This window comes from Schistocerca americana, chromosome 2, assembly GCF_021461395.2.
Source record: "Schistocerca americana isolate TAMUIC-IGC-003095 chromosome 2, iqSchAmer2.1, whole genome shotgun sequence".
In the NCBI taxonomy this organism is placed as follows: domain Eukaryota; kingdom Metazoa; phylum Arthropoda; class Insecta; order Orthoptera; family Acrididae; genus Schistocerca; species Schistocerca americana.
In genome coordinates, this window is record NC_060120.1 from 466,124,247 (window position 1) to 466,137,279 (window position 13,033).

Here is a 13,033-nt window from a genome sequence, read left to right on the forward strand (position 1 = left end):
TGTGGGACCAATGAGCAGCCTTTTCCATAATGGAGCTGTTCAGTTGCTGCATCTTTCACTTCATTCTGTGATGTGATGAAAGTTGTATCATCAGTGTGCATCTCGGATTTTTATGACAGTATGTTAATTAGTTAATCAATCAGTTAGCTAGTTAGTAACATGTTCCATGGATCATTTGCACGATAAATTGTAATGATGTGGTATGAGTCATTTTACCTACATATTGCAGCTTAATTTTTAAAGTTTCTTTTGTTTAAATTTGTACAGATGTTTGCTTTAGTTTGTTTTCAAATTTTAGTTTGCTGCCTGTTCGACATTTTATATCTTTGGGTAAGTGATCAAATATTTTTTGTTACACTATTGTGCACCCCTTTTTGAGCTAAAGACAACCTTAATGTGGGGTAATTAATATCATTTTCCCTTCTGATATTGTAATGACGTGCCTCATTGTTTCTTTTGAAATGTAGTGGATTGTTTACAACAAACTTTGTGAGGAAATAAATACACTGTGAAGCAGTAGTCAGAACACCCAACTCCTTAAACAGATGTGTACAAGATGATGGTGGGTGAGCATCACATATTATTCTTATGGTACATTTTTGAACAATGAACACTTTCTTTCTGAAAGATGAATCACCCCGAACATTATTCCATGTGACATTATTGAATGATAATATGCAAAATATGTCAACTTACTGGTTTGCATCTCCCCAAGATTTGTAATGATTCTAAGTGCAAATGTGGCTGTACTAAGATTTTTAGGAATTCCTAAATGTGTGCTTTTTTATTTTTAATTCTCATCAATATAAACCCCTGAGAATTTGAATTTTCCACCATATTTATTATTCCCTCAACATCTGTTACACTTATCACTGCTATAATACTTCTAGATGTGCAGAACTGAATACATTGTGTCTTCTTAAAACTGAGGCTGAGAATATTCACAGAAAACCAGTCAATGATACTTGTATACTTATAAGAACTTTGTTTACTATTTCCCACGTTTCTATATGTATGCTTGAATTGATCACAATACTAGTGTCATCTGAAAAAAAACTAATTTTGCTTGTTGTTTATTATACGGAAGGTCGTTTACATATGAGGAATAGTAGTGGATCAAAGGTTAAACATTGGGGAACCCCATATGCTATTTCTCCCCAGACAGAATTATGTCCCTGGAGTATATTGCTTGAATTATCATTCTTTTGGTTAAATATGGCATTATTAGTTTGCTGGATGTACAATTACCTTCATAAAACCTCAATTTTTCTAGGAGAATATTGTGATTTACACAGTAAAATGCGATAGATAGTTTGCAGAAAATATTAGCTGGAGCTATTTTATTATTTAATGCTCGTAAAATTTGGTGAGTGAACATACAAATGGCATTATCAATAGAACAACTCTTCTGAAATAAAAACTATGGAGGATATTATTGTTTTCCAAGGTGAGATTCTGTTCTAGAATACATCATCATCTCAAAAACTTTGGCAAATTATATCAACCCAGTGCGACAGGTTGGTAGTTATTGACATCTCTCTTCTCACCCTTCCTACAGATTACAGAAGGGTTTAACAACTGCATATGTCAATCTCTCTGGAAAAATGCCTTGAGTTAGAGATTCATTACATGTTTCAGATAAGACTGTGCTTACTACATGCTAACAAATTTTAGTAATGTATTGGAAACATCATCAAATCCAGATGCGCTTTTATTTTTGAGAGAATGTATAATCTTCTTAATTTCAGCGGGATAAGTTGGTAATACATTCATTTGGGAAGGCCATTCACTTAGACAATAAATGAGAAACGTGGGAGTCCATATTTTATTGAAAGTCAATTGCTTTATGTAATCTAACAACAACCGTTTGCCATCTGTTTGTCAAATACGACCCAAGTAGTGCTATTTCTGTTTTAATTATTCCACATCTTTCCAAGTTTCTCAATTACAATGCTATGTGAGACAGTGTCAAAGACCTTCATTTTATTAGTGTATAATTTTCTGTTCTATATAACTCAGAAGAAAATATGTATTCTTATAGCTATATAAAAAATTGATTGAACTTTTTACAGTGTTTTAAGGCCATACATTGTTGGTTGTAATGTTGCTGTCTCAAATGAACGGAATGGCATCATCATCTTCGTGTATTCGATGCATACTTTTTTTAGTTCCATACCCAACACTTGTTTTACAATTTTTTAAGTATTCTTTAATAATAGCACCTGCTGCATATCGCTTTCATCTTCACTGAATGCCTAATAATCGAATGCCCAAATGTGTAGGTCTCTGAATGTCATATTATCGATTCTAAACAAACCTACTTTGTGTTGAATATCTTTGAAATATTGTTGTTTCTCTTTCTGGGGAAGTTGATAAAAGCTGCCAACTGCTGATGTGGTGAAACGTGTGCAAGTACTTAATTTTTCCATGAGTTGAAGTACACATTCCTTGAAGTGCAATTACTGGTGCCGCGAGCTATTGTAAGTGTTGATGATGATTAGTATTAGTATAAAGCGATGAAAGGTGTTAGAAAAGTTAAATATATCTACGTGTTAGGTGGATGTGCATGTGTTCCGACTACCGGCTTGCCAATTGCCTTGTATGTTGTAAGTACGTGTCGTACCGGCTTGTTGTAATGGGTTAATTTCATGGTTGTACAGGCGTTTTGTAATTCTGCAAGCTACCTACTGTGGGGAATTCCAATTTGTTTATATGCGTGTGTTTGTACATTGTTTGCAGCTTCCACTTACACAGCATTTCTTCTTGAAATTCGAACATCTGTCTAGAGAGATCGTTGATTATTAGCCCGGGGTTGGAGTATAATTCTGAAATATAGCGTGTACGGTGCAGGAATATTGCACGTCACCAGAAAAACATCACTACCTACTAGAAGGGAAGAGAGTGGGAGGTGGAATGAGATACTCCTCAAAGTTTTGGAGAAACCAAGTATCTATTCATGTCTACATTTTCGGTTGTGCACCACGGTGGCGATGTCAGAGGCTGATTGTATGGCCTTATGGGTTTTTGGTTTGGTACCAACATCCGGAGTTGTATACCTGGTTGATCTGACTATACATTGTTAGACAAAAATTCACTTAGTTACGGTGTTTTGGGAACACTGTTTTTGTGTCTCTTGTTGGTTGGTTATTGCATTGATTTCAAGAAGCTCCCTCAGGGTGAATTGTTGACCCATTATATACATGCTGTCTTTAGTCACCCTTACTGAGTACTCAGTCTTACTGTACTTCTTTTGAGCTGAAATATATATCAAACTACATTATATCATGTCTCTCTTACGCTTCATAAAAGTAATGGGAGATTTCTCAGTATGTTTATTTATTGGAATTTCTTATAACTTTGTGGTGCACTGACAGACATAGTTTGCAAACAACAGCGGGGCAATGAAAGATTTCTTTTTTTTACGTTAAGTATCTGCTTTAAACGACTTAATTTTGCGCCAGTTTATTTGTAATGACCGTTCCTATGGTGTTTTGCTGGAAATCAAACATTTGTACTGAATCAAAGTGTTAAACTCCTTGCAACAGAAATGCTACAAAGGGAAAGTAAGAGTTGTTCTGTGGTTTACTACATACTAAGTGAGGTGAAGCAGTTTTCTAATGAACAATGCCACCCATCATTCTATTCTTCAAGTTGTGATGGCATATGGTATCTGGAATGTTTTTGTTTGTATGTTTCAATTGTTGATCTCCGTTGTGTGTGTGTGTGTGTGTGTGTGTGTGTGTGTGTGTTCCCCCCCTTACAATGTCATTTGGTGGTTCTTGTTGAAAGTGCATTTTTCAAAAGGCCAATAGTGTATAGGTAGGCCTGCAGTTGGCACTTCGTTGAGGGGAATGATGTCTTTGTTTTGTATATTATAGATATAGACAAAAAGGTTTTTTTTTTTATTATTATTTTTTTAATGTGTCATTTATTTCATCCAGAGGTTATTCACAGTAAGATTTCCTATCTCAATAGTTCAAAGCTGAACACTTTAGGCCTATATAAGAATAGGGTAGTTATATTTGTGTCCCTGATAAAAACCCAATTTACTCACTTTGATCCCATATTTTCAACTAGTGTTGTGAGCTAAACCTCAGATGTTAAATTTTTTTTAGCGTTAAAATTTAATGTTAAAATTTGTATCTGTCCATCTGTTTAACGAAGAGCATAATTCTCACTGTGGTTGTTAAAGGAGCTTATATGCTTGTGCGCATTGTTTCAGCATGTTCATTGGTACTTTGTATAGCCCTGCAGATTTTACATTGTTTCGTGTTTCTACAGTATTACCAACTTTGTGATCTGTGGTTGATAATAACATCAATGGACTTGGTGTATATTTACGTAAAGGTGTTATAACTGTTGCAATTTCTCTGCAGTACGTGGAAAAATAGTCAAAACTTACAAAATGCGTATTTTATATTAGTTAACACCAATACTTATATGTATGTTCTTATGTAATTGCCTGTCCCTGTTTTGTGGTAGTATCCTGTAGCTTCCCCCCTCAGCAGTTAGCACCGTGCTATAAATAATTTGTGCTTGAGATATAAATTTAAGAGTTATTGCTTACTCTCACTATTCTAAATGAAATTGAGGATTTTGAGGGTCTGAGATGACTACTACTCATTGTGGTGTGCTAGCGAGAACTCAGATGTTTGATGCATTCTGCACAGAGGGTGCATAGTGTACTTTGTGGAATTGCCAAAGTGTTCTCTGCCTTTGTCTCACATCCAATGCTCTATTTCTTGTCTGTATACTGGTGATACTGGTGTTTGGTGATCCTGTGATGTGTACCATATTGGATACTGTTAATGTTTTGCTGACTCCTTCTTGTAAAGTATTATATTTGCATACAATGACCACTACAGTAGTCAAATATCCTGACCATAGCCTACCTAATATCAAAACACATAGTAATGCTGAATGTTATGCATGCATCCTGAAGTGAATCAACATCAATTCAGTGACTGAACTGTTGTACAGAATATTTAGTATTCATCAATGACTCAATCGTTGCACAAGTGTGGGCTGTGTTGTTTGGCTCATTTTCTTTCTTGTCATGGAAGAGAGAGGAGGATTAAGGTTTAACCTCTTATCATAGAGCTGTCTCATCTGGAATATTTTGTTGAGAAGGAAAGTGAATGAAATGCCTGTCTGACAGTCACACTTTAACTTTTCTGTGGTTTCCTTGACCTGGAATAATGTGTTGCTGCTAAATGGGTCCTTATTATCCCACGAAACACAATTTTTTTTTTAGATTAATACTCTGTAATAAAATTAGCATTTTATGTAGATATCCACATAGCAGCAGTCAAGCTGTAGTTATTGAACCCAGTCACTGATGCAAATTATAATTATATGTTGAATATTTCTTTCAGATTTCCATTTACATTGCTTCAGCACACACCGAATTGCCCAGCAATCTGCTGCAAAATCTCAGCTTCAGTATCACTCCATTGTACAATCATATACAAGCTTCTTATCTCTCTCTCTTTTTTACACAATGCAGATTGTGATAACACTTTTATATACCATTATTGCACATCCTGCTGCAGTAGTACAACATACCGAACCAAAAACAATGTATCTTGGAGTTACCTTTAATGTGGTTAATCATTGCAACTATAGATTTTTTCTTAATTCACAAATATTAATAATGATGACATGCCAAATATGGCATGTTAGCTTTTAAGGGGTGATATCGAGATGACAGCTGTTAGATTGGGTGAAAGAAGCAAATCACAGTGGGCACAAGGGACACGAGTCAGCCAATCACCGCTAACAAAGGACGTATGATCTGGTCAGCCAATCACAAATTGACTTCTTTGTTGGATCAGCATGTAAATCAATATACGTACAGCATGGAAACTAGTAAAGCTGTACCTTCATATATAATTTTGGTTGCAGAAACCGTTTTCTCTGGGGATGTGATTAACATGGGAGCTAAGACCACAGTTTAAATTGCTGTGGGTGAAGTAATGACATTTCTATTCTTGGTTGTGAGAAATGTTTGGCCATTTTTTTCCAAATATGTTGCTGTTTACAAAATCACGATTTCTGACGGTGTGATCAGGTTCGGAAGTAATGGCGCAGGTTAAATTGTTCTGAGTGAAGCGGTGACATATACATTTTTCACTGTCGCAAATATTTGTATGTTTTTTCTGAATATATAATGCTTTCTGAGATTGTGGCAAGGCAGGCACCAAAGAGAACAGCTTCAGTTGTCACAAAAAATCTGGTTTTGGTGACTGATTGAGCTGCAGCCTAGCAAAGTGTAAGATACATTGGGAAGGTAACAGTTTTGTTGTGAATTGATGAAAGTAACAGATTTGAATGTTTGTGGAGACAGATTGGTCGGTAGATTAGAGTGCACTAGTGAAATTTATAATATTGCTTGTAACATGTATTTGGCAATTTTTTCCCTGAGTATGTCAAGATTTCGTAAAATGTGGTTGACTGTGAGCCAAGAACACTGCTTAAATTGCCCCAGCTGAATATTTGTGATGATCAATATTATAATATTGTTTCTTATAAATATTTGGTCTTTTTTCCCAGAATATATTTTGATTGCTGGGGGTGTGTATAGACAAAACCCTTTGAGCACAGCCTAAATGGCTGTGCGTGAAATGAGCGGCAATGATATTTGGGAAATACGGAAGCGTCCGGTCCCGCCCGTCTGCTTTGACCCATGATGTCACAAATATGATGGAAACGACCGTAAACCACGTTTCCAATATGGCGCATATAAAGTCGTTACATACACATTATGAGGACGAAAATACAGCGAAAAACACACACACACATTCCACAAAAAGCCTAATGACACTAACGGGACATGCGCGGGAAATAGGGGGTTTTTGGGTGGGGACAAACTAAATATAAACAAATTTAGACACCCACCCCCATACAAAACCACGCAAAAGACGAAAAAAACCAACATCACAAAACTCCCCAAATACCACTAAACACAATATCATCTGGAATCGGACACTTCCCTTGACCTATATAACTCAACAGCAGCTTCCGATCCCATTAATTGGGATCAAACACTTCCCTTGACCTATATAGCTCAGCAGTAGCTCCCGATCCCATAAATTAGGACCTAACACTTCCCTTGACCTATATAGCTCAAAAACATCTCCCGATACAAATACCAACATTCACAGCCACACATTGGGTTCGAACACTTCCCTTGACCTGTTATCCTTATGACATCTCCACATACAGCCGTCCATGGACTGAGATGCCGGAACTTTAAGTAAGCCTCATTTCTTCACGACTTCATCCAAAAATCCGAATAGTTAAAGAAATTTTATTAGAGGCAACGCACTGTACCCCATCATAGCGGACAGCCAAAAACTGTTGACCCTGTCGGTCATATCCATACCTACCAGAGACATAAAAAAAGCAATTTACCAAAATTCACACATGACGCCACACTCGCAAACTAAACCCAAAACATCACCTAACACACCACCAGAGAGCACCATTGATTGGATCAAAACAACACCTACAAACACACCACTCTCACAAATTAAATTCCGCACTGTCGTGACGTCACACACCACAACAGCCTTACGTCGCGGGTCAAAGCCGACAGGTGGGATCGGACGCTTCCGTCGACCCGATATTTCTGTTGCTGCTTGTCACCAATATTTGGCTCTTTTTAACTTCTGCCATCCTGTTATTCCCAGTTGCTTGTAATAATCATGTGTCCTGTGTTCTGATTGACGGACAGAAACAAATTGAGTCTGCAAATACTATTTAAGTGCCTTAAAAGCTAACGTGCCATATTGGGTGGATTTTGTATTTATATTTGTGTATTATATAAATATGCTGTTTCAGTGATACATCACCTTTAATGTATCTCCAAAACACATTGTTTGTACAGGGTGTTTCAAAAATGACCGGTATATTTGAAACGGCAATAAAAACTAAACGAGCAGCGATAGAAATACACCGTTGGTTGCAATATGCTTGGGACAACAGTACATTTTCAGGCAGACAAACTTTCGAAATTACAATAGTTACAATTTTCAACAACAGATGGTGCTGCGGTCTGGGAAACTCTATAGTACGATATTTCCCACATATCCACCATGCGTAGCAATAATATGGCGTAGTCTCTGAATGAAATTACCCGAAACCTTTGACAACGTGTCTGGCGGAATGGCTTCACATGCAGATGAGATGTAGTGCTTCAGCTGTTCAATTGTTTCTGGAGGTACACCTGGTCTTTCAAGTGTCCCCACAGAAAGAAGTCACAGGGGTTCATGTCTGGCGAATAGGGAGGCCAATCCACGCCGCCTCCTGTATGTTTCGGATAGCCCAAAGCAATCACACGATCATCGAAATATTCATTCAGGAAATTAGACGTCGGCCGTGCGATGTGGCCGGGCACCATCTTGCATAAACCACGAGGTGTTTGCAGTGTCGTCTAAGGCAGTTTGTACCCCCACAAATTCATGAAGAATGTCCAGATAGCGTGATGCAGTAATCGTTTCGGATCTGAAAAATGGGCCAATGAGTCCTTTGGAAGAAATGGCGGCCCAGACCAGTACTTTTTGAGGGTGCAGAGATGATGGGACTGCAACATGGGGCTTTTCGGTTCCCCGTATGCGCCAGTTCTGTTTATTGACGAAGCCGTCCAGGTAAAAATAAGCTTCGTCAGTAAACCAAATGCTGCCCACATGCATATCGCCGTCATCAATCCTGTGCACTATATCGTTAGCGAATGTCTCTCGTGCAGCAATGGTAGCGGCGCTGAGGGGTTGCCGCATTTGAATTTTGTATGGATAGAGGTGTAAACTCTGGCGCATGAGACGATATGTGGACGTTGGCATCATTTGGACTGCAGCTGCAACATGGCGAACGGAAACCCGAGGCCGCTGTTGGATCACCTGCTGCACTAGCTGCGCGTTGCCCTCTGTGGTTGCCATACGCGGTCGCCCTACCTTTCCAGCACGTTCATCCGTCACATTCCCAGTCCGTTGAAATTTTTCAAACAGATCCTTTACTGTATCGCTTTTCGGTCCTTTGGTTACATTAAACCTCTGTTGAAAACTTCGTCTTGTTGCAACAACACTGTGTTCTAAGCGGTGGAATTCCAACACCAGAAAAATCCTCTGTTCTAAGGAATAAACCATGTTGTCTACAGCACACTTGCATGTTGTGAACAGCACACGCTTACAGCAGAAAGACGACAAACAGAATGGCGCACCCACAGACTGCGTTGTCTTCTATATCTTTCACATCACTTGCAGTGCCATCTGTTGTTGAAAATTGTAACTACTGTGATTTCGAAAGTTTGTCCGCCTGAAAATGTACTGTTGTCCCAAGCATATTGCAACAAACGGTGTATTTCTATCGCTGCTCGTTTAGTTTTTATTGCCGTTTCAAATATACCGGTCATTTTTTAAACACCCTGTAATAAGGTTTGTTGGGCTACAGTGGTGGGAAGACTGATAATGGTATATGAAACAATACACAGAATGCATTTATATTTTATGAGTAAGACCTAGAATAAATGCAAACACTTGATTGAAATGGGAATAGAACACAGTAGCAGTTGAAAAGGCAGCTTTGAGAGATGAAATAGCGAATGTAGCCTAGAAGATCAAATGTGGAAAGAGACAAGATCTAGTAGAAATTCTTGGATAAAACAAGGGATATTGAATTCAACTGAGGAAAGGAGGAAATATGAAAATGCAGTGGACAGTACATATGTCTGAAACATTGACAGAAAAGAGAAGCTGTGTGAATATCAAAATCTCAGCTGACAAGCCAGTCCTGAATGAAGACTGAAAGGTGAAACGAATATTGGGCCAGTTTAAAGCACAAGCATCACAGGCGACTGCTTGTGGCGCCAGGTTGAGAGGGGTATCAGAGGCGCCACTACTGTAAAATTTCTATGCAGGGGGGTATCATTTGCAGTGGTCACATGGGCACCAATCTGAGAAGTGTGCCAGCACCACTCGTGTGCAAGATTTGTACACAGCGTGTATCACAATTAATAGTGAAACCCAGTATGAGTGAAAATGTACGAAATAATAGGAGGGAGATGGCAGGGGTGTCAGATAAGTTGCTTGTGCAGTCAAATGTTTTTGAATCGGAATTGAATATATACTGAAGAGCCAAAGAAACTGGTACACCTGCCTAATATTGTGTAGAGCCCTCGCGAACATGCAAAAGTGCCGATGTAGCATGGACTCAACTAGTGTCTGAAGTAGTGCTGGAGGGAAATGGCACCGCGAATCCTGCAGGGCTGTCCATAAATCTGTAAGAGAACAAGGGGGTGGAGATCTCTTCTGAACAGCATGTTGCAAAGCATCACAGATATGCTCAATAATGTTCATATCGGGATAATTTTGTGGCCAGTGGAAGTGTTCAAATGCACAAGAGTGCCTATGTAGCAATTCTGGACACGTGGTGTGTCGCATTGACGTGCTGGAATTTCCCAAGTCCATCGGAATGAACAATGGACATGAATGGATGCAGGTGATCAGACAGGATGCTTACGTACGTGTCACCTGTCAGACATATCAGATGTCCCATATCACTCCAACTGCACAAGCCCCCCACAATTACAGAGCTGCCTCCAGCTTGAACTTCTTTTCCACTGATATGCAGGGTCCATGGATTCGTGAGGTTGTCTCCATACCCACATACGTCCATCTGCTTTATACAATTTGAAATGAGATTCGACCGACCAGGAAACAAGTGTCCTGTCATCAGTATTCACTGTCGTTGAAAGACCCAGGCAAGGCATAAAGCTTTGAGTCGTGCAGTCATCAAGGCTACATGAACGGGCCTTCGGCTCCAAAAGCCTAAATCAATGATGTTGTGTTGAATGGTTTGCATGAGACACATGTTGATGGCTCAGCTTTGAAATCTGCAGCAATTTTTGGAAGGGCTGCACATCTGTCATATTGAACGATACTCTTCAGTCGTCATTGGTCCCATTATTGCAGGGTCTTTTTCTGCCCGCTGCGACGTCGGAGATTTGATGTTTTACTGGATTCTTGATATTCATGGTAGACTCGTGAAATGGTTGTATGGGAAAATCCCCACTTCATCGCTACCTTGGAGACGCTGTGTCCCATAGCTCGTGTGCCGACTGTAACACCAAGCTCAAATGATTTTGGTCTCGATAACCTGCCATAGCGGCAGTAACCGATATAACAACTGCACCAGACATTTTTTGTTATATATGGGGGTTGCTGGCTGCAGTGCCGTATTCTGCCTGTTTACATGTCTCTGTATTTGAATACACATGCCTATACCAGTTTCCTTGGCACTTCAGCGTACATATGGACTATACAAAGGAAAGAAACTTAGCAACGCTATGGCAAGAGAAAATAGATGAAGAAATGAGATAGTACAGTAAGCGTTTGACAGAGCATTGAAACACCTAAGCCAAAACAAGGCAGCTGTCTAAATGAAATTCTCTCTTGTGAATCTTGGGAGAGCAAGATATATGAGAAAATACTCACACATTCAAGAAAAGCATACTAATTTCAGTTTCAAAGGAGACAGATGTGAGTAAGTCCAAACTATCAGTTTAAGAATTCATTGTTGCTAAATGCTGACAAATTATTTATAGAAAAATGGAGAGATTGGTAGAAGGCAACCGAGGGGAGATCCGTTTGGGTTCCATTGAAGTACTGGAACACATGAGGCGATACTGACCCTACGACTTACCTTCGATGTTAAATTGAAGAAAGGCAAACTACGTTAATGGTATTTGTGGATTTAAAGCTTTGGACACTGTTGGCTAGAATATACTCTCAAATTCTGAAGGTATAAAATACAGGAAGTGAAATGTTATATAAAACTTGTTCAAGAACCGGACTGCAGTTTTAAGAGTTGAAGGACATAAGAGGGGAAACAGTATTTGAGAAGGGAGAGGGACAGGGTTGTAACCTTCTCCCAATGTCTTCCAGTGTGCACTTTGAGCAAGCTGTGAAGCAAGCCAAGGAGAAATTCAGAAAGGACATTAAAGTTCAGGAAGAAGAAAAGAGATTTTTATTTTTTATTTTTACCAATGACTTGGTAATTCTACAACAGATGGCAAAGGATATGAGAGATCCACTAATCCAATTGTCTAGTGTCTTGTGAAGAGGTTATTAGATGAACTAATGAGGCCAAATTAATCTAAGTGATGCCAAGAGAATTAGATTAGGAAACAAGACACTGAAAATAGTATGAGTTTTGGTGTTCGGGTAGCAGAACAATTGCTGTCGTAGAAAGGATATAAAATTCAGATTGCCAATAGCAAAAAAGCATTTCTGGAGAAAAAAAATTGTTGAGCAAAAAATGGTTAACATTAACACATTCCATTCACATAACAGTGACTGCTGTGTTCTACAAGAATCTGTTAACTTTTTTGGCTTCTTAGTGTGGTCCTGCTTATAACATGAAGAAAAAAAGTAGATTAATGTTTGTTTCAGAAAGACTAATTGGTTTCGAAACCATCATTCTCAACTTCAGAACCACATTCTTCAAGTAGCACCGGAATTTTTACGTCTGTCAGATTGTATTCCATTTTATGACAAACTTTTGCAATCAAGATGACTACAGAAGCACACTGTCATCAACAAATGTGTGTGAACCGATGACACCTGTAATATGTTTTTCAAGTTTGGTATCACTTTATGAAAACAGGAACATCCATCTAACAGCTCTCTGAAGCACTGAAAGACAGAAGTCTTCTAGCCATCACTGCCCAGAGAGTCTTCGAGCACTGGCATGTTAGGGAAATCACAACATGCTCTTCAGTGCTTAAAATTAGACGGGTAGACTGGATGATTAAATGAAGTGGTTCTGAATCAAATCAGTGAGAAATTAATTCGTGTACAATCACATCTTCAAGAATCAATAAGTTGTCAGTTAGGTAATGGAGGAAAGTGCCAGTGAATTGTGGAGGGAGACCAAGATTTGAATATAACAAGTGAGTTCATGTGGATGTAGATTTAGGCAGTTAAGCAGAGATGATGAGACTCTCACAGGACTGACTAGTGTAGAGCTGCAGCAAACC

The 13,033-nt window shown here is 38.8% G+C and overlaps 1 protein-coding gene across 2 annotated transcripts in view; it reads left to right on the top strand.

Annotated features, from left to right (window-relative positions):
- Positions 1–2,342: 2,342 nt before the first annotated feature.
- LOC124593754 (dolichyl-diphosphooligosaccharide--protein glycosyltransferase subunit STT3A) overlaps positions 2,343–13,033 on the top strand; it is a 114,449-nt gene continuing 103,758 nt past the window's right edge. Inside the window, exon 1 of one of the 2 annotated variants that reach the window (XM_047132089.1) lies at positions 2,343–2,480. The gene's annotated coding sequence lies outside the window, so the exon portion shown is untranslated. The remainder of the gene's footprint in view (positions 2,481–13,033) is intronic. The other variant, XM_047132090.1, reaches the window with a different exon arrangement.